Consider the following 19159-nt stretch of genomic DNA (forward strand, 5'->3'; position numbering starts at 1 on the left):
CCCCAAACTAACTATAGCTCATGCCTATGCTCAAAGTCTCAAAGATCCCAGGCTGCTCCAGACGAGGCATACGAAGAGCCACAGCCACATCTACTCCATATGATTCCACAAAAAGCCCTTTTATTCTGTATTGTCAGCATCTGTTGCTTCAATGGACTCCTCCCATTGGTCTATGAAAAGCTTAGGAAACAGTGTTCCCTTTGAGGAAGCAATTTCAATAACTCATGATTCAGTAAAGAAGACTTCTCAGGAAACATCTCCTATCAATGGACTTCAAGAATGTACAAATGTCTTCCTTGTCCCTTGCATGTTTCTCTAAGTCGTAAGCAAAATAATCATAAACCAGACTTGCTATATTGTTGCCACTTAAACAGCATTTGGGATGATATATCCATTTTTTTTAAAGATCAGAGAAGCTGGCTCTGTCTGTGCCTAGAATACTAGCAGATCCTTGACATACGAGAAATGGGGAAATGGATGGAAACTGAGGAAAAAAGGACAGAGAAGACTCTAGAAGCTAGAGTCTCCCCACACTACTCTTCCATAAGAAGGTGGCTTTGTTTTTGCCTGTTTTCTCTTTTTCTTAGGAAAACGAGGAGGAGTTTCTCTTTTTATAAGTCATCGTTTTTTTTTAGTGCTATCTCCATTAAAAAGTAAACAGAGGTGCCTACGAAATGACTCCACATCTACATTCTTCAGACTTTGGGCAAGCGGGAGAGAGAAGAATTTTCCCTAACTCGCCACCTGCTTCAGCTGTTCCATCCCCTGTCCCCCTGTCTTGAGAGCTTCCTTATTTAATTCAAGTCTTGTATTTGCTTTGGGCTTACAGTTAATACAGTAGGTCTTCTCTGCATGACAATCACTTTAGTCCACAGATAGCTCTGGTTCGGGGTTCTCCTTTCATGCAAATCATTTTTTAGATCACCTCATTTCTCCCATTTCTGTCGGAGGAGGAGTTGTTTAAAAAAAAAATTCAGCTCAATGTCTTATGTCCAATTGCAGGGATTCTCTTTAACCTAACCACTGGTGTAAGGATATGTATAAAGATACAACTGAATTGAGAGAAAATAATCCTTATATTTATAATCAATTGATTTTTGACAATGGTGTCAAGGAAATTCAATGGGGAAAGAATAGTCTTTTTAACACAAGGTGTTAGGAAAATTGGATATCTATATGCAAAAGGTGAACTCGGACCTCACGTTATACACAAAAGTTAGCTTAAGATGGATCAGACACCTAAATGCAAAGGTTGAAATATAAAACATTTAGAAGAAAACAGGAGAAAATCTTCGGTAACTTCAGTTAGCAAAGACTTCCGAGATACAACACTGAGAAAGAACACGATAAAAAGAAAAAAAATTGATAAATTGGATTTTATCAAAATTCAAAACTTTTGTGCCTCAAAAGACATTAAGAAAATGAAACTAAGCCACAGGATGGGAGAAAATATTTTTGCAAATTACATAACTGACAAAGGACTTGTATCCAGAATATACAAAAAAAAAAAACTTCTTACAACCCAATAATAAAAAGATGAACAACTCAATTAAAAATGGACCAAAAATATAAATAAACATCTTACCAAAAAAGGTATCGAATGCCTAATAAGCACACAAAAAGATTGTCCACATCATTAGTCACTAGAGAAATGCAAATCAAAATCACACACAGTATCATATTATACCCACCAGAATGGCTGTCAAAGACAGGTAACAGAATACATTGTCCAGGATGCAGAGCAATAGAAACCCTCACACAGTGCTGGTGGGAATGTAAAATGGTACAGGTGCTTTGGAAAAATGTTTGATAGTTTCTTAAAACTTAATCATAAATTTACCATAGGACCCAGCAATTTCAGACCTACATATCTACCCAAGAGAAAGGACAACATATGTCCATGCAAAGATGTGCACTCAAATGTTCATAGCAACATTATTCACAATCGCCTAAAAGTGAACAGAACCCAAATGTCCATAAATGGATGAATAGATAAATGAAAGGTGGTTTATACAAAAATGGAATGTTCTCAGCAATAAAAACAAGTGAAATATTGAAAATGCAACATGAATGAATTTCAAATACATGTTGGGTTAAAGAAGCCAGAAACAAACAGATTACATATTGAATAATTCCATGTATGTGACATGTCCAGAAAAGGCAAATTTACAGAAAAGGAAAGTAGATTAATGGTTGCTTGAGGCTAGGGTGAGAAACAGGATAAATTGTAAATGGATATGAGAAATCTTATAGGAGGGATGATGTTTTAAAATGATTATTGTGCTGTTACATCACTTAATAAATCTACCCCCCAAAAAATCACCAAATGGTACACTTAAAATGAGTGAATTTCATGATATGTAAACTTCACCTCCATAAAGTTAAGTCAGTCGCAACCAAAGCAAACGCAATGAACAAAAATTGTAAAGATAAACTCTCAATCTCAATTTCAAATGTTTTCTAATCCTTATTAACACACATACACACACACAAAGGGAGGGAGAGAGAGAAAGAACAGTTCTCTAACTGCAAAAAAAAAAAAAAAAAAGAGAGAGAGAGAGAGAGAATGTCTTTATGTCTTTTCTGGAAGTGCAAGATGATCCATTAACAAAAAACAAATTCAAACTAACCTAGCCATAATCAAAGAGAATGCTAGTTATTTCCCACACATTTTCTTTGTAAAAGATATATCTCAATAAGAATCAGTCCTGAATCTTGTATTCTTAAATTACATACTAGGGCAACCATCCATATTTTCCTCAAAGATCTTTTCCAAACAAAAGGAAAAGCAGGAAGGAAAGAAATGGGGAAAAGGGATGGGAGGGAGGGAGAAAGAAAAACTAACAAACTAGAAGAAGGGACGGACCTCAAGCCAAACTCCAAGGTTGGACAAATCTCACAATGGTGAACCAAATTCCCATAGCTCCAACTCATAGAGCCAGTTTTCAGGAAGAAGAACCCACTGCCACTCCTCTCCCTTAGTACACATGCTCTCTGACACTATTCCTGAATGAATACAAACACGGAAGTTATACCCCAGGATTGCAAGCAAAAGCCCAGCTACCCTCCTCCCTAGGTTGATTAGCCCTAGGAACCATCAAAGTGATCAAACGTTCTACCCTCTGGTGGCCAGGGCAATATGCAAACCACTACCTATTTATGGAAGCCCCCAGTCCTGAGGAGAATACACTCTGTCTTTTGCCATCAGTGTCCAAACCCAAAGTCAGATTATTGTTCATAGGGTCCTGTGATCTCTTTAACAATCCTGTTTTGTTTTGTTTTTTCCTTTTGAAAGGGTGCTGATCACTAGACAATCAAGATTCATCTAAGGAAGAAATATGAATTGTGAGGTTTCTGAACATGTGTCTGCAAGATCAAACTCTGTAGCTGCTTCTCTCCAGGGTTAGCCCTGGGATGATAACCAAGGTATATCTGCGATCAACTTCTTGTCAACTGGCAGCTGAACTGGCCCCTTGCAGTCAGGCAGGACCTGAAGAGGAATCACGCTGGGGACATGACATGGGTCTAATTCTCTTTTAAGACCTGAGACCTTTTTTTGGTAGGCTGGAGAGAAATGTGTGTGAGAAATGAACCTCCTCCTGACAACAAAGAAGCAGTTCTGGTAACTGTTTATTTTACCCACAAAAGCTCTGCATGTCTATCAGACAAAAGGTGGTTTGTTCCTTTACAGACTCACTGATACTGTGGAATTGGCTGAGGTGGTTCCGAAAGGTGTTTGGCCAGTGCAAATGTTATGAGCTTGGAGAAGGGCTTGCCAAATCCTGTTAAGGTTTATAGAAGTCAAGAAGCCATGGCATTCCAGCTCTGGTCATATTTCTCAAGTTCGGCTTAAGTTTTGTGCTTGCAGTTGACTGGCTTTTTGTATTTTGATTTTCATTAACACAGAAGGCTTGCTGTTGGCAATAACGCCTTGGAACGTCCTTGCTGGAGCTTAACATTTCAGCACATTTCGCATTGCCTAATGATGGAGTTGTGGTTTGCCAGGAAGGGACTGTTAACGCTTTCCTCCTAGAACTGGGTAGAACTATCCCCATGCAAACCTCAGCTAGTTCAAACAGAGCTTCTGTAATGGCAAAGGGAGAGAAAAGCTGCTATAAATACTTTTATAGGCTGCATAGGTGATTTACAACCCGCTTTATTAATCCTATAAAAAAGGCACAGCTGAACGCCTTTAAGTTACATGCATACAGATGACTAATTAAATACACAGTTAAAAGTCTTGACCTAGCACAATTCTGACCATTAAAGAAATAAGTCTTGAATTCCCCCGCCCCCAGGCAAAAGTTTTGGGATGAATTTGTGGGTGGAAGAAGAGTGGGAGGGAGCTGGAGGGGGAAGGTTGACACCATTGGTGATGGCAGGTGAGAGAGCTGAGGGGGAAATGGGGTTTCTGCTGGTTCATGTTTACCCACTCTTCACTACACTTACTAAAGACAACACAGGAGCCTTAGGACTGCCCAACACTGCCAAAGGCTGCTTTCTCTGACTTCTGACAATGACGAGGCCATGGTTAGGTTGACTGGGGATGAATTAAGTTGCCTTTGGATATAGAAGAATAATAGAATCCTAACATTCATGTTGGGAGGGATCCTACTAGCAGCCTTTCTCACCCAACTGGTTTATTATCTCAGAAACTGGGATTCAGGGATGAGAATGACATTTTTCAGTGACAGGACTGATACATGGCAAAGCCAGGATGAAGATCCAGAAGCCACCTTGAGAACATTAACTTTCCTGAGACATTCAGGCTGTGTTGCCAGGAGACACAACATATTTTGATGGGGGGCAGGGGGTAGGGACTAGGGGATTAGTGGAAGGCAAGTCAGGTAGGATATAATTCCAAGACTCAAATGTTTGCCAAACCATTTATCAGAAACATAAAAGGCCCTTTCAGCTTTAAGGTTCTTGGAAGGGATTGGAAGAGGAGGGAGTGGCCTCTCCCATCAGAGGACAAGCCCCAACAATTCTCCCATCAGCTAAGTGGGGTTTTCTTTGTTGGTTGGTCCTCTCACAAAGTCAGGCTCTGAAAAAACATTTTCAGAAGCTTCTAAATCAGGCTGTGAAAGTGTTGTCTGAGAACACTAGGCCAATGGGTCAGGAAGATTGCATACCATGCCTGAGGGGCCCCTTAAGGCAGCCAATATTATTCCTCCTGCATTTAGCAGTCGAGGTGACCCACCCAAGTCAAGGTCACCTCCACACCTGCATGCTGCCCACTTAGGGACTGCAGCTGAGAACTTCCCCACCCCACAACACATCTCTGCCTGCTTTGCTCTATTCCCTCATGACTCTGGGGCCATTTCCTCAGCTCCAAAATGGAAGACAAGCTTTCTTCCCTGTTTATACATGCAGCACAGAGGCTTTTGCCTATGCCTGGAAACACTGCTCTCATTGCCCTCACTGTCTTTCATTTATCTTCCACCCCTTTCACTAGCGAATCCTTATCTATTATTTAGGTTTTAGGTCAGATGTCACTTCCAAGTCAGAGAAGTCCTTCTGGATCCTAAGAGTAGGATCTGCTCCCTCAACGGGCTATGCACACCCTTGTCTCATAATTGTCTAGGTTCAAGTTGGTTCCTGCTAGACTGTAGGCTCCGATAAGGTCTGTAGTTATCGTATCTCTAGCATACAAGATGGTGCCTGGCATACAGAGGGATGCTCATACCACAAGCACTTGTTACATTTCCAAGTGATCCTCTTCCCCCTCCTCATTTCTCTGTGTCTTTCGTGTCTGAAAACAGTTTCATAGAATATAATTGTTTTCATTTCAAATTAAAAAAAAAAATTATTGTACTCTAGATGCAGCAATATGGAAGAATATGATTGAATATGGAGATTGAATTAGTCTTCTAGGGCTGACATAACAAAGTAACAGATGCTAGGTAGCTTAAACAACAGAAATTTATTGTCTCACAGTTCCCTTTTGGCCTCCAGGCCAGAAGGCCAAAATCAAGGTATAAGAAGAGTTGGTTCCTACTGTGGGCTGTGAAAGAAAGACCTGTTCCAGGCCTCCCTCCTTGACTTGTAGATACCTGTCTTCAAGTTCACATGGCATTCTCCCTGTTATGTCTGTCTCCAGATTTCCCCCTTTTTGTAAGGACACCAGTCACTGGATTAGGGCCCTCCTTAAAGAACTCATTTTAACTTGATTACCTCTATAAAGACCATATCTCCAAATAAGGTCACATTCTGAGGTCCTGGGGAGTAGGACTTCAATATATGGATTTGGAAGGATAACAGGGACAGTGGAAGTCATTGCAACTATAGCTAGCTGCTTGAAAGCCTAAAATCAGAAGGAAACAAAAATACTGGATATGGTCACTTTTGTGGGGTTTGGAAAGCCAGGTTTGGTAGCATATTCTAGGGACATAACCTTCTCCAAATTCGAACATTCAAACCTTCAAGACCCTTCACTGTATCACAGAAACACCTTGATTAAGGAACACCCTGGGTCACCTGTCATAGTCAAAGAACATTACCCCTTTTCTCTCATGATTACTCCCATGACCATGACAAGAAGCAAAGGAAAACTGATTTTTCCAAAGGAGTTACGAGGTTTCCATTCCCTGCTCTAAACTCACATGATTATTTCCAGGATAACTGTGAAATTAGAACTTAGGCCATTATCCAGTGAGTAATCAGCTAAGGTCTCTTAGAGCTACATAGGCCTCTGCTTGTTGAATCAGCATTTCTTCTCTCGGTCCCCTTCACGACAAGGCCAGAATCCAGCTGACCTCTAAAGCAGCCTCCCTCCTGCTTCCATCTATTTCAATTTGTATTTGTAGAGTGAGTGATATTGAGTATCTTTCCATATGTTTATGAGCTACTCATATTTTCTCTTTTGTTAGTGCCCTTTACATATGAATATATAATATATATATAACATTATATGTATATACACACACACATATATATATAATTTATATATGTTGAGTATAATTGACACACAATGTTCCATCAGGTTTAGGTGTTTAACAGTGATTTGACAGCTCTGTATGTTACACTGTGCTTTCACAATGGTAGCATCTCTCACCATATAACACTATTACAATACTAATGACTATATTCCCTATGCTGCACCTTTTATCCCCATGACTCACTCATTCCATAACTGGAAGCCTATATATCCCTCTCCCTTTTAACCCATTTTGTCCATCTCCACATCCCCTCCTCTCTGGCAACCATCAGTTTGTTCTCTGTATTTATAGTTGTGATTCTGCTTCTTGTTTAATTCTGTTATTTGTTTATTCATTTGCTTTGTGTTTTAGATTCCACATGTGAGTGAGATCATACAATATTTGTCTTTCTCTGTCTGACATGTCACTTAGCATAAAAGCCTCTCAACCCATGGCAAGATCTCATCCTTTTTCATGGCTGAAAAGTATTCCAGTGTGTGTGTGTGTGTGTGTATCACATCTTTATCCACTTCTCTATTGATTTACACATGGTAAATACTGCTGCAGTAAACATAGGGATGTATATATCTTTTCAAATTACTGTTTTCATGTCCTTTGTATAAATACCCAGTAGTGGAATTACTGGATCATATGGTATTTCTAGTTTTAATGTTTTGAGGAACCTCCATACTGTTTTCCATAGTTGGCTGCATCAGTTAAGGTAGGACTTAATGTGATTCTTTCTCCTTCCCCCAGGTTCCCAAGTTTCAGTTTTATTTATGATTTCTTCCCAGCCAAAAGTTTAAATACTTAGGCACTCAATAAGTATTCCTGTTTATCTTTTACTCACATGTGTTTTTCTCTTAGAAACTTCGCTGATTCCTGAGTGGCATCTTCTGTCCCCTGCCTTTTTCACCAGGAATAGTTCATGTCTGAATTCTTTAGAAGTCTTGAGGAACTGCACAGTTTCCTTAAGTGATAGGTTTTATTTTCTCAGGGTGGCTTTGCAATATCCTTCAATAGCATCAAATAGCACTTCTATTCATTGTGTTTATTGTATTTTATGTAATTGTCTGTGTAGATGTCTATGTCTCTCACCAGACTACCTCCATTGAATGTAGGGACTATGTCTTGTTCAGTGTTGCAGCCTGAAGCTTAACACGGTGGCTGGCAAACAACAGGTGCTCAATAACTGTTCTCTTAAATGCCATCACCTAGGCCTTTCCTGTGCTTTGGGTTCTCCTTATCCTTCCATTGTCCATGTCTCACATACTAAGTTTGCTCAGATTATTGAGACCTCAGTATCTAATAACATTGTCAACCCACTAGTCACATGGTGTCAAGATGGATGATCAAGTGTGGTGACTCCACTCCAAAAATAGTTTTACTAGAAAAAAAGGAGCTAAGGAATGAATTCTTTGGAATCTCTCAAATTTTATCCCTAGGCCTGTTTTTTTTCTTTTACTCTTTTTTTGTGTTTTTTTGTTGTTGTTTTTTACGTATGAGGCTGAACCAGATTGAGTGACTTTGTCACCCAATACCTTGGCCACTTCTCAAATTAATCTTTGTCATTTGTTCCTTCTTACAGTCACACAGCCAACAAATACCCTATATTTCATTTTGCTGTTACTGGTCCTAAAGGGTGGGGAGTTCAATCGCGATTGAGACATGGATGCTACAGAAAGAATTTTAGATTCCCCTTCTATGTGGCCACTGAATAGAATAATAGAATAATAGGATCTTATAACTCAGGGTACACATAAAACAGCCACCATTGTTGCCCGCTCATTTTTCCTCCCCACAGACTGGTGCTGAGTGAAGAGAAGACACACACATGCTGAACTACTCTAAACCTAGAAATTAGATATGATGACTTTGTTTGAGAAAAAGAACCCTGCTTTGTGTTTCTCATTTCCACCTTAGCAAACTTAGACTGCTTCTCAGAAGCTGGGCAAGCATGTGAAGGGAGGGAATGAGAAGAATGAAGGGGGATGCGTCTGTCAAATCCAGCACAAGTTTGCTTTTGGATTTGCTATGAAAGTGATTCATTTCATAAACAATACAGCTGCTGTAGGAGGCAGTCCTGTCAGATTTGATGGATGGCTGTGTATCTCTGGATCTTCTGCAGTTGTCGGGGCAGACAGGCTTTGGGGCCAAGCAACCATATCAAGTACCTCTTGAGTCAATAAGAAATATGAGAAGTCTTCCTACCAGTGATAAAATATAAGAAGAAAGCAAAGTTTTCTGAATAGTAGAACTTTGGACCCACTCTACATGCTGGCCCCACCTTGCCTTTTGACCACAGTTTCACATTTGACCTATCCGAGTTCTCCTGCTTTGCAAGGAAGAGTTCTGGGGAGTCTTTCTCCCTTTTATAGGGCAAGTCAAATCTCAGTTGGTCCCCAAATAGGAAAGCCTGAATAGGGAGATGGGTAAGGGATAAGGTATTATGAGGAAAGACTGGATTTCTGGGACCAGTGAGCTTCAAAGGACAAATCCATGAATTAGATAATGGCCCTTCTCTTTTTTTGGCCCTCCCTCCTCATTATTAGCAGAAACACCACCAACAGAACAGTTCCTGGGGGTCACAAGCAGTGAGAACCAAGAATAATCACCCATGAGCTGTTTGCAGATAAAAGAATATAGCCAACGGTAGAGCTTTCTGCCATCTGTCTCCTCCACTCAGGCTTAAGGGACAGTGGATTTTGCTCTAACCTGACCTTTCATCTCCTAGAAAGCTTGAGTCCTTGCCAAGAAAAGCACTAATTTTGACAGAGGGAATGTGATTAGAAGAACTCTGGAAAAGTCCTCTCAGTCAAATATATCTACACACCCACTCACTTCTCCTGGTCTCTGAAAGCCCTACCACAATACCTTTCATTAAGACATTGAAAGAATCTGTGAAATTCAATCATAAAAGGGTGGAACATGAAGCCATTTCTCACAAGACATACCTAAAGGAAGCCGATTCTGGTGCCCACCAGCAATGTATGAGTGACTTTGCTCTACATTTTAAATGTTTTTATTTGACTAATGTCAAAATCAAAGTCCTTTCAACAGTTTCCTTGAAGCACCCAAAAAAGCAAAACCAGAAAGGGAAGCCCTTGTCATGTTTGAGTTGGATGGTTTATGCCCCTGCCTGCTATTGAGCTCTCTCTGCCCACGCTCACTTTGATTCTCCAGACTGCCTTCATGTTTTTCCTTCCTCTGAGAATCTTCCAAATCGCTTATCAACATCAGCTGCAATTCCTTTGTGTCTTGTTCTGATCATAATCTCCTAATCCTCCCCAGATGCCATGCCAAGTGCAGTGGTGCAGCCGGGACTGTAACCACAGCTCATGACTCAGCACCTCGGATAGAAGAGCTGGGCCTCTGGCCCCAGGGACCTATGCCAGCACTAGCCATTCACTCTTTCCAGGCCCAAGGGACAACTGTCTCCATTCCTATTTTGCTAGGAGTAACACAGAACTGTGGGATGGGCAGAGAGGCCAGGCCTGAAGTGAACAAGGCTGGAACAGGCGCCTGCTGACAGGGGAGCCCACACAGAGCTGGATGCAGCCTTAGCACTAAGAGCTTTATTATTTGGGCTAGGCTTTTCCTCAGTGTAAGCATTGTGATCATAAGTATAGCAATGCTAGTTATCATTTATGGGTTATTTGATGTGGGCTAGGGAGTTTCCAAACACATCTTCCATCTATTAGCTCCTGAAATACCATAGCCACTCTACAAAGGCAGTTCTATTCTTCTCTCCATTCTTCAAGCGAAGGATCGGATCTGGAGCCTGAAATTGCAAAGGGATTTAAACCTAAGCAACCAACTTCAGAGTCCACACATTTAGCCACATTAGTCCTTTTCAAATGAGTAGACTTCTGTAGCTCCAGGTTCTACAAACCTTAAGAGAGAGCTCTGTATTCCCTTCCTCCTAAGTCAGACCCAAATCATTTGCATGCCGAGGAGAGCCCATACGGGGTGGGAAGCATGTCACAGGCAACAGCTGTGCTGCCTATTAACCAACCTTTGGTTCTTGTCTTAAGAGTCAAGTGACAGTGTCTCTTCCACATAAACCAACATCTTCTGTCAATTTACAGTTTCCGTGATGAAAGAGGACAACCAAAAAGTTGCTTCCCATCCAAAAATGATTGAGGGCATTTGGTATGCAGCAAGCTTCAGACAAGGGACACAGGCAAGTATGGCTCTCATCCACCTGCTCGTGGCCCTGTGGCATACCACAAACTAGCAAGGATGCAGTGCCCTTCATGGTATGCCACAGCCCCAAACGCATATTTGTCACATACCATTCACTCTGGCAACATGCATTCCACATACCCCAGAACTCTGCAACTCATGCTATTTTGTCTTCTGATGCAACAGCTTGCTGACAGTAAAGACTTCTTGATAGAAGACCTCTGCTCCAAAGCTGAATGTTATTTGACTAATGTGTTAGATTCTTCCCCCCGCCCCCACTTTAAGCCACACCTCCTTAATCTTCACACACCCCAGCCTGCATAGCCTGCTAAAAATTCCATTCTGTCCCAAAGAGGACTGCATTCTAGATGATCCCTCGTGTCTTTAACCCAGGCTTGTCATGGGACTTCTTGACACTTATGGCTGCCAAGAACAACTTGGAATTCTTGCAGTCAACATACTCCATGCTCCTCCTGGCTTTCCTTGACACTAGAGAGCTCCAGCTTTCCTGGGCACATTCCATCCCGACTCATCCCACCCACCCTGGTCCCCTTTATTTGCTCATTGGGTGGTGTCACTCAAGCTTGTGAGCTTTTCTTTTCCCTTAGGCAGGGATTTAGATTTGATGGTTTTGTCAGCTCTGTGTGGTCCAGGGCAGGATGTAGTATTTAACTACCAGGAGATTGTGGCTTCCTGTCCTGATTCTTGTGCTAAGAACATACCCAGGTGCCAGTTGTGTTTGCAATTACTAGGTTATCAAAAATCCATGTGGACAAAAAATTCTGCCCCTATCTTGATTACTAGGAACACCTTCAATGTCAACTTTACCTCCCCCCATTTCTTTATATCCGCTGCTCCAAAACAACACGTCTTCTTTCTATTTAATGACCCCTCCCTTGTTTAATTTTCTTCTTTCATCTCTGCTTTTTATATATGCTGTTTTAGACGTTTCATAAACTGGTTTCAAAGCTTTCTTACTGTAAGTAGTAGGAAGAGTAAAGGAAGAAGTTAAAGAATAAAGTAACAAAAGAACCAAGGAGGGGGAAAAGGAAGGAAGAGGTAAACAAAATTAAGAAATTCCATACAGAACTCTGTCCGTATCATATAAGATCAGAATGCCTTAGCAAATTTAGCTTTTTCATCTAAGCAAAACAATGGGCAACCAAGGGGAGGGAGCATCTGAAATCTCATAGGTAAGAAATGAGTACCTTCAATTTCTTATATTATATGCACATCTTCACAGGTGAGGCGATTCTCTTTCTGATTCTCTTTCTCCATCTGTAAAATGAGGTGGGAATTATGGAACTGAGCCACAATAACTAAGGTAAGACAATCTCTTATAAAATATTACCATTAAAAATACAAAGTAGCATTATTAAGGTCAACTAAAAACTCTGTTCCAAGCAGTATACTAATTGTTAGAAGAAAACAATCATTTGTCTGTATTATCTAGGCAGAACCACAAATGCTAATTCCACCTTGTAAAGTGTTCTCTGTGTTTCTGGTAAAAAATACATGATACTTATTGGAAATGAGTATAAATAGCTTAAAGCACCCCAATAACTTTTTCACCTTTGCCCTCCTCAGTTCTCCTTGGGAAGAACTTACCCTGGGACAATCAGTTTTACATTTCTGGGATTGCTATGCTTGGACTCTTAACCTCTCATTTGTCTTTGACTCTGTTTAATCTTCTTGAAACTCTCTCCTTCCATTGGCTTCCACCACTCTTTGCCAATTCTCCCCCAATCTTCTTGCTTTCTGTTGCTGGTTCCTCCTTCTCTATCTTAACTATAGCCTCTTCTCTGCTCACTTTATACCTTCTCCCTTCCAGTGTATCAGTATTTTCCAGTGGGGATATTACTGGAATTTTGACTGGGGCAATTCATTGTGTGCAACTTTCCTTTTTACCACAGGACACTTAGCATCCTTGGTCCCCACTAAGTCATGCCAGCAGTACCGCCTACAGTCATTGTGTAAGCCAAAAACATCCTTAGACATTTCAGAATGCTGCCCAGAGAGGCTGCATCACTCACATAGTATGACAATTTGTGTCATTTTACCATACCCAGCCCAAATATCCCCCCTATGCCTTAGTCCTTTATTGACTACCTATTTTCACTTGAATAATGCAGAATAATTTCAAACTTATGTATGAAGCAGAATCCATAATCTCTCATTTCCTTCAGTCTGATTTTCCTCCTGAATTCCTGTCCCTGTGCTCACTTCAGCAGCACATATACTGAATTCCTATCTCTGTTGGCCACACATAATTATCAAAGCCAGAAACCTAGGTATCAACTTTTACTCCTCCTTCTTCAAATCCCAATCAACTAATCACCATGTCTTTTCAATTCTACTTCTTCAAGACTTTTGTCTAAATCTTTTCCCCTCTATCTCCACATAATAACAATTTCTTTGTAACCCGGTGATTTTAAGCATAGATCTTCAGCCTGGTGGCTGGCCATAAAAGATGTCCCAATAAGCTACATAATGATCAAATAAGTTTAGAGGGAATTGTTGAATAATAAACATCATATCTAAACTCATATATATCTAAACATATTCTTATTAAGAAAAATATGGTTCTATTCAGAATCTGTGTTTCTCTGAGTTCTATAATCACCACAGAGTAAAACTGTTAGAGTAGGTGTGCTGAGGCATTTTTTTAATCCTGTCTGAGTGAGCTAGGTCAAAAATCTTATGCACCACTATCATATTGCACCACGATGAGTTCTTAAATGTATTAAATCTCATCCTTTTCCCCTCTCTCTTCTTCCTCTGAAGTTTGTTCTTCTATGAAGTCTCAGAATTATCTTCCTAAAATGTTTAACTGGTGCTATCATGCTTCTGTTGAAATTTGCTCAATTGATTTTTATCACCTAAAACATACATTTTGCTCAATCACATGTGAAATTTCAGGATATGATACCTCCTGACCTCTTCATCTTCTTCCTCTTCCTTGGTCCCTGAATTTTACATGAAGCTCTAGCAATGCCAAACTCAGAGCTTCCCAGCTATATTTACAGTTTTGTATCTCCTTGCTTTTGTACATGTGGCTCTCTTGGCCTGGAATTGCCTCCTACTGATTTGAATTCACTTAGGTTTTAAAAGTATCAGCTCTGGCACTGTATACAGAATAGGTTTCAGTGGGGCAAAGGCAGAAGCAGAGAGACCAGAACTGATGGTGGCTTGGCCTATGGTGATGGCAGTGAAGGTGAAGTGTGTTCAGATCTTCACATGTTTTTAATGTATCCATTTTGTATATTTCTTTTTTTAATTTTATATATTTTATTTAAAAGCCTACTAAAAATGTTAAACTTGTTGATAGGTGGAAAAATTGAGCCATGAGGTATTCAAATATCTTGTCAGCATTATACCTGAAAGAAGGTCCTATAATAGATTTTCTTACATGAAGTGTTATTCTCTGTCAAAAGCAAATAACAACAACAAAAACAAACAAACAAACAACCCTGATACTCCTTGTAAACGAAGCAGGGTGTAATTTCTATCCATCTTAAGGATCTTAAGATCTTGGATCCTAAGGATCTTTGGATCTTAAGGTTCAAAGATAAGTGTCATAATTATCTTGAAAATAATGCCCCAACTGAGGTGTTTTGTTTTTGTTTTTTGTTTTTTTAACAGGGCTGGTAATAAGAAAAACCATAAAACAAGAAAAACCAGAGAGAAATTCATAAAGTTTCTTTCTGGCTCTTGTCCTTTCTCCTTTTTCAGCATTCTTCTCTTAATTGTACAATAGTCCCATAACGTCATAAGGTCCTTTATCTTAATAATTGTATTGGTAATAGTAGTAGTACTAGTTAGTAGTGTAGTTGTACTAGAAATAATAGTAACAATACAATACATTAACTGCCATCCATAGAATCTTGCCAGCCTGAAGGTTTATGCAAATTATATCATTTAATACTTATAGGAACCCTAAGAAGCAGTTGGTATCTATGTATCTGTTTTGCAGGAAAGGCAATAGAGGTTCCAAGAAGTTATAAACCTTGTTTAAGAGGATTCACTTAAATTGTGGAATGGAATTCAAATCCAGGTTTCATGGCTTGCCCCCTCCTACACTACACCATATTGGCTCCTTTAGAGCCATTTTTACCCAGATTCCAAAGATCATATGACAGTGCATCAACCTAATGAGGCATATTAAAAAAATGTTTTAACAAATTTGTTAAATAAGTTTGTGTTTTTTGTAGAATATCTGGTAAACCCAGATAAAACACAAAGCAGAAAATATTTCTATAATATCACCAGGGATAACTATTGATAATATTTTTATATTCTCTATATCATACTTATTATATATTAATATCATTGTGATTAAAAAGAGCAAGTAATTTTAAAACATGATTTTTTAAACTTAATGAAGTTGTTCAAACATTCTCCCATATCATTAAGTTATCTTCACACATTTTACTTTTTTTTTGTAGTTAAATAGCAATTTATTATGTGGATGCACCAACAAATTTATTTCACCAATTCTATACTGTTGGACATTTAGGTTAAATTTTTTTTCCTTATCATAGGTTAAAACATGTATTTGTTTGTTTGTTTAAAGTTGATTTATTTACTTGGAGAGACAGAGAGAGCACAAGCAGGGGAGAGACAGAGAGAGAAGGAGAGAGAGAATCCCAAGCAGGTTCCACACTGTCAGTGTGCATCCCAATGTAAAGCTCCATCCCACGAACCATGAGATCACAACCTGAGCCAAAATCAAGAGTCGGATACTTGACTGACTGAGCCACCTAGGCACCCCTAAAATTTTTATGTATTATAATTAATTCTGTAAAGAATACTTTTATATATGTCTGATTATTCCTCTGGATAAATGCCTAAACAAAGAATTGCTAGATCAAAAATAAAATGTTTAAATTCTTTTTCATTTTTCCAAAATGCCTTTCTGAAAAATTGTTCAGATTTAAATACTAACCAATAGTTTTTTAAGGCAGGCTGCTTCCATACATGCTAATACTCAGTATTAACTATCTGAAGTTTTACTATCTTTATGATTTTACATCTGGAGTTTTCTTTTCCTTTTAATAATTTTTCCCATTCACTTTACTCTTAAAATCAAAAGGGGAAGGATTTTGCTTCCACACATGAAGGAATAGTAACTATATGGTGTTTGTACCCCACCCCTCATAACCAACAAGTTACAGAATTAGACAAAATGCTTTTTTTCATACATAAGATACCAAGCACTACTGATCTATGATTCATGAGAGCATGACTCAGAGCCTAGAGCCAATTTCCTAAACTTAGGGCAGGGAGGAGGAACCAATCTCTGAGTTAAGGAGAACAAAACTGGAACACGAAAAGGCTGAAGCATCTAAAAATTGCAGGGAAGCATTCCAGAGTAGGAGGAGTTACACAAAGCAAGTTCTCCAGAAATATGCATAGTACTGTCATTGAGTCTCATGCCAAATCCAAGACTGCACATGTGTAAATTAATGCCACAAAACCAGGCAAAAAAACAATAACAAAGACTGTCTCTAAGAACAACCAAGCCTTAGTAGTTGGGGATAAACTAGCCCTCTAATAAGGCTACTCTAGACCTGCCGTAAGAAAGCTTAACAATCCTCAAAAGGATCAAACAGAAGACAAACAATACAACTGCCTGACAAAATAAATGTCAATACTCTTTAAAGAAGACAACAAAATATACTCAATAGTGTAATATTCCTAATATCCAACGTCCCCCCTCAAAATTACTAGATATGTTAAGAAGTAGCAAAATGTGATCCCTAGTGAAAAGAAATCAGTCAATAAAAACAGATGTAGAAATGGCAGAGATGTGAAATTATTAGACAAGGACTTTAAAAGAGCTATTATAAAAGCTCAACAATTTAAGAGAAAATAAGGATATGAAGAAAAAAGCAGTTGGAAATATAAAAAGAAGCCACATAAATACTCCAGAGGCCCAAGACATGACATCTGAAATGAAAAAATTCACTTAATGGACTTAAGAGATGATCAGGTATTGCAGAAGAAAGGATTGGCGAATTTGAAGACACAGTGACAGAAACTACCCAAAATCAAGCTGAGGAAACAGAGAGGCTGGGGAAAAAATGAATAGGACTTCATTAATATGTGGGACAATATCAAGCAGTGTAACATGTGTGTAACTGGAGTCTCAGATCAAGAAATGAGAAAGGGGCTGAAAAAAATAAAGAAATAGAGGCTGAACATATCTCAAATTAATTTTAAAAATTCTTTACCTATACATTCAAAAAGCATAAAAAATCTCAATCAAGATAAATACAAAAAATACCACATCCATGAAGATAGACCACATTCTGGGCCATAAAACACAACTTAACAAGTGTTAAAGAATAGAAATCATACGATGTTTGTCCTCAGACCACAGTGAATTAAACTAAAAATTAATAACAGAAAGAATAATAGAGAATAAATAGAGAATAAAGAATAATAGAGAATAAAGAATAATAAAGAATAACAGAAAGAATAATAACTAGAAAAATCCCACAATAAGTGGAGATTAAATAATACACAGGTCAAAGAAGAAATTTCAAAAGAAAAAATTTTAAATATCTTGAACTAAATAAAAATGAAAACACAACTTATCAATATTTGTGGGATGCATCAATAACAGTGCTTAGAGGGAAACTTGTAGCATTTAATTACATACATTAGAAAAGAAGAAAGATCTAAAATCAATAAACTGAGTTTCCATCTGAGGAAACTAGAAAAAGAAGAGCAAATTAAATCCAAAGTAAGTAGGAGGAAAGAAATAATAATTAGAGCAGAAATCCATCAAATTGAAAACAGGAAATTAGTAGAAAATATCAACAAAACCAAAGCTTGTTCTTTTGAAGGGTCAATAAAATTAATAATCCTCTATTTAGACTAAAAAAAAAAACCACGAGAGAAGACATGAGTTACTAATATCAAAAATGAAAGAAGGGACGTCACTACAGATCCATGGAAATTAACATGATAATAAAGGAATACCACAGACAACTCTATGACCACAAATTTGATAATTTAGATGAAATGGACCTATTCCTTGAAAGATACCATCTGCCAAAACTCATATAAGAAAAAATAGATAATATAAATATACCCATATCTAGTAAAGAAATTGAGTTAATAATTAATAACCTTCTAAAAGAGAAAGTACCAGGTCCAGATGGGTTTACTGGTGAATTCCACCAAACATTTAAAGAAGATATTACACCAATTATTTGCAATCTCTTTCAAATGAAATAAATAGAAGGAATACTTCTTAACTCATTCTGTGAGGTCAGAATTTCCTTAATACCAAAACCAAAAAAAAAAAAAAAAGACATTACAAGAAAACTACAGACCAATATCTCTCATGAACACAGATGCAAAAATCCTCAACAAATTATCAGCAAATCAAATCCAATAATGTTAAATGCCATGACCAGGTGGGATTTATTTCAGATATGAAAGCTTATTCAACATTCAACATTCAAAAATCAATTAATGTAATCCATCACATCAATGGGATAAAAAAGGAATAATCATATGATCATATCAATAGATGCAGAAAAAGCATTTGACAGAATCCAACACCCACTCATGATATAAAAGAACTCTCAGTAAACTAGCATTAGAGAAACTTCCTCAACTTGATAAAAAGTATCTCCAAAAAACCTACAGCTAAAACTATACTTAATGGTGAGAAACTTGATGTTTTCTCACCAAGATTAGGACCAAGGCAAAAATTTTTCCTCTCACCACTCCCTTTCAATATCATACTGGAATTCCTAGCTAATGCAATAAGGCAAGAAAAGGAAAGAAAAAATACATATACAGATTGGGAAGGAATTAATAGAACTATCTTTGTTCACAGATGATATGGCCATTTATTTAGAACTAAAAAAATCAACACAAAGTTTCTAAAACTAATAAACAGTTATAGAAAGATTGCAAAATACAAAAGTAATCTACAGAAGTCAGTCACTTCCCTATATACCAGCAAAGAACAAGTGGATTGACATTAAAAACACAATACATATAAATTAGTATCCCCAAAAGGAAATAGTTGGGTACAA

The 19159-nt window shown here is 38.3% G+C and overlaps 1 long non-coding RNA gene across 1 annotated transcript in view; it reads right to left on the minus strand.

Annotated features, from left to right (window-relative positions):
- LOC113594125 (uncharacterized) overlaps positions 1 to 19159 on the minus strand; it is a 498940-nt gene that overhangs the window by 43032 nt on the left and 436749 nt on the right. The window contains exon 7 of the long non-coding RNA XR_003414417.2: positions 12311 to 12380. This is a non-coding gene — a long non-coding RNA (uncharacterized LOC113594125). The remainder of the gene's footprint in view (positions 1 to 12310; positions 12381 to 19159) is intronic.

Source organism: Acinonyx jubatus, chromosome A1 (genome assembly GCF_027475565.1).
Source record: "Acinonyx jubatus isolate Ajub_Pintada_27869175 chromosome A1, VMU_Ajub_asm_v1.0, whole genome shotgun sequence".
Classification (NCBI taxonomy): domain Eukaryota; kingdom Metazoa; phylum Chordata; class Mammalia; order Carnivora; family Felidae; genus Acinonyx; species Acinonyx jubatus.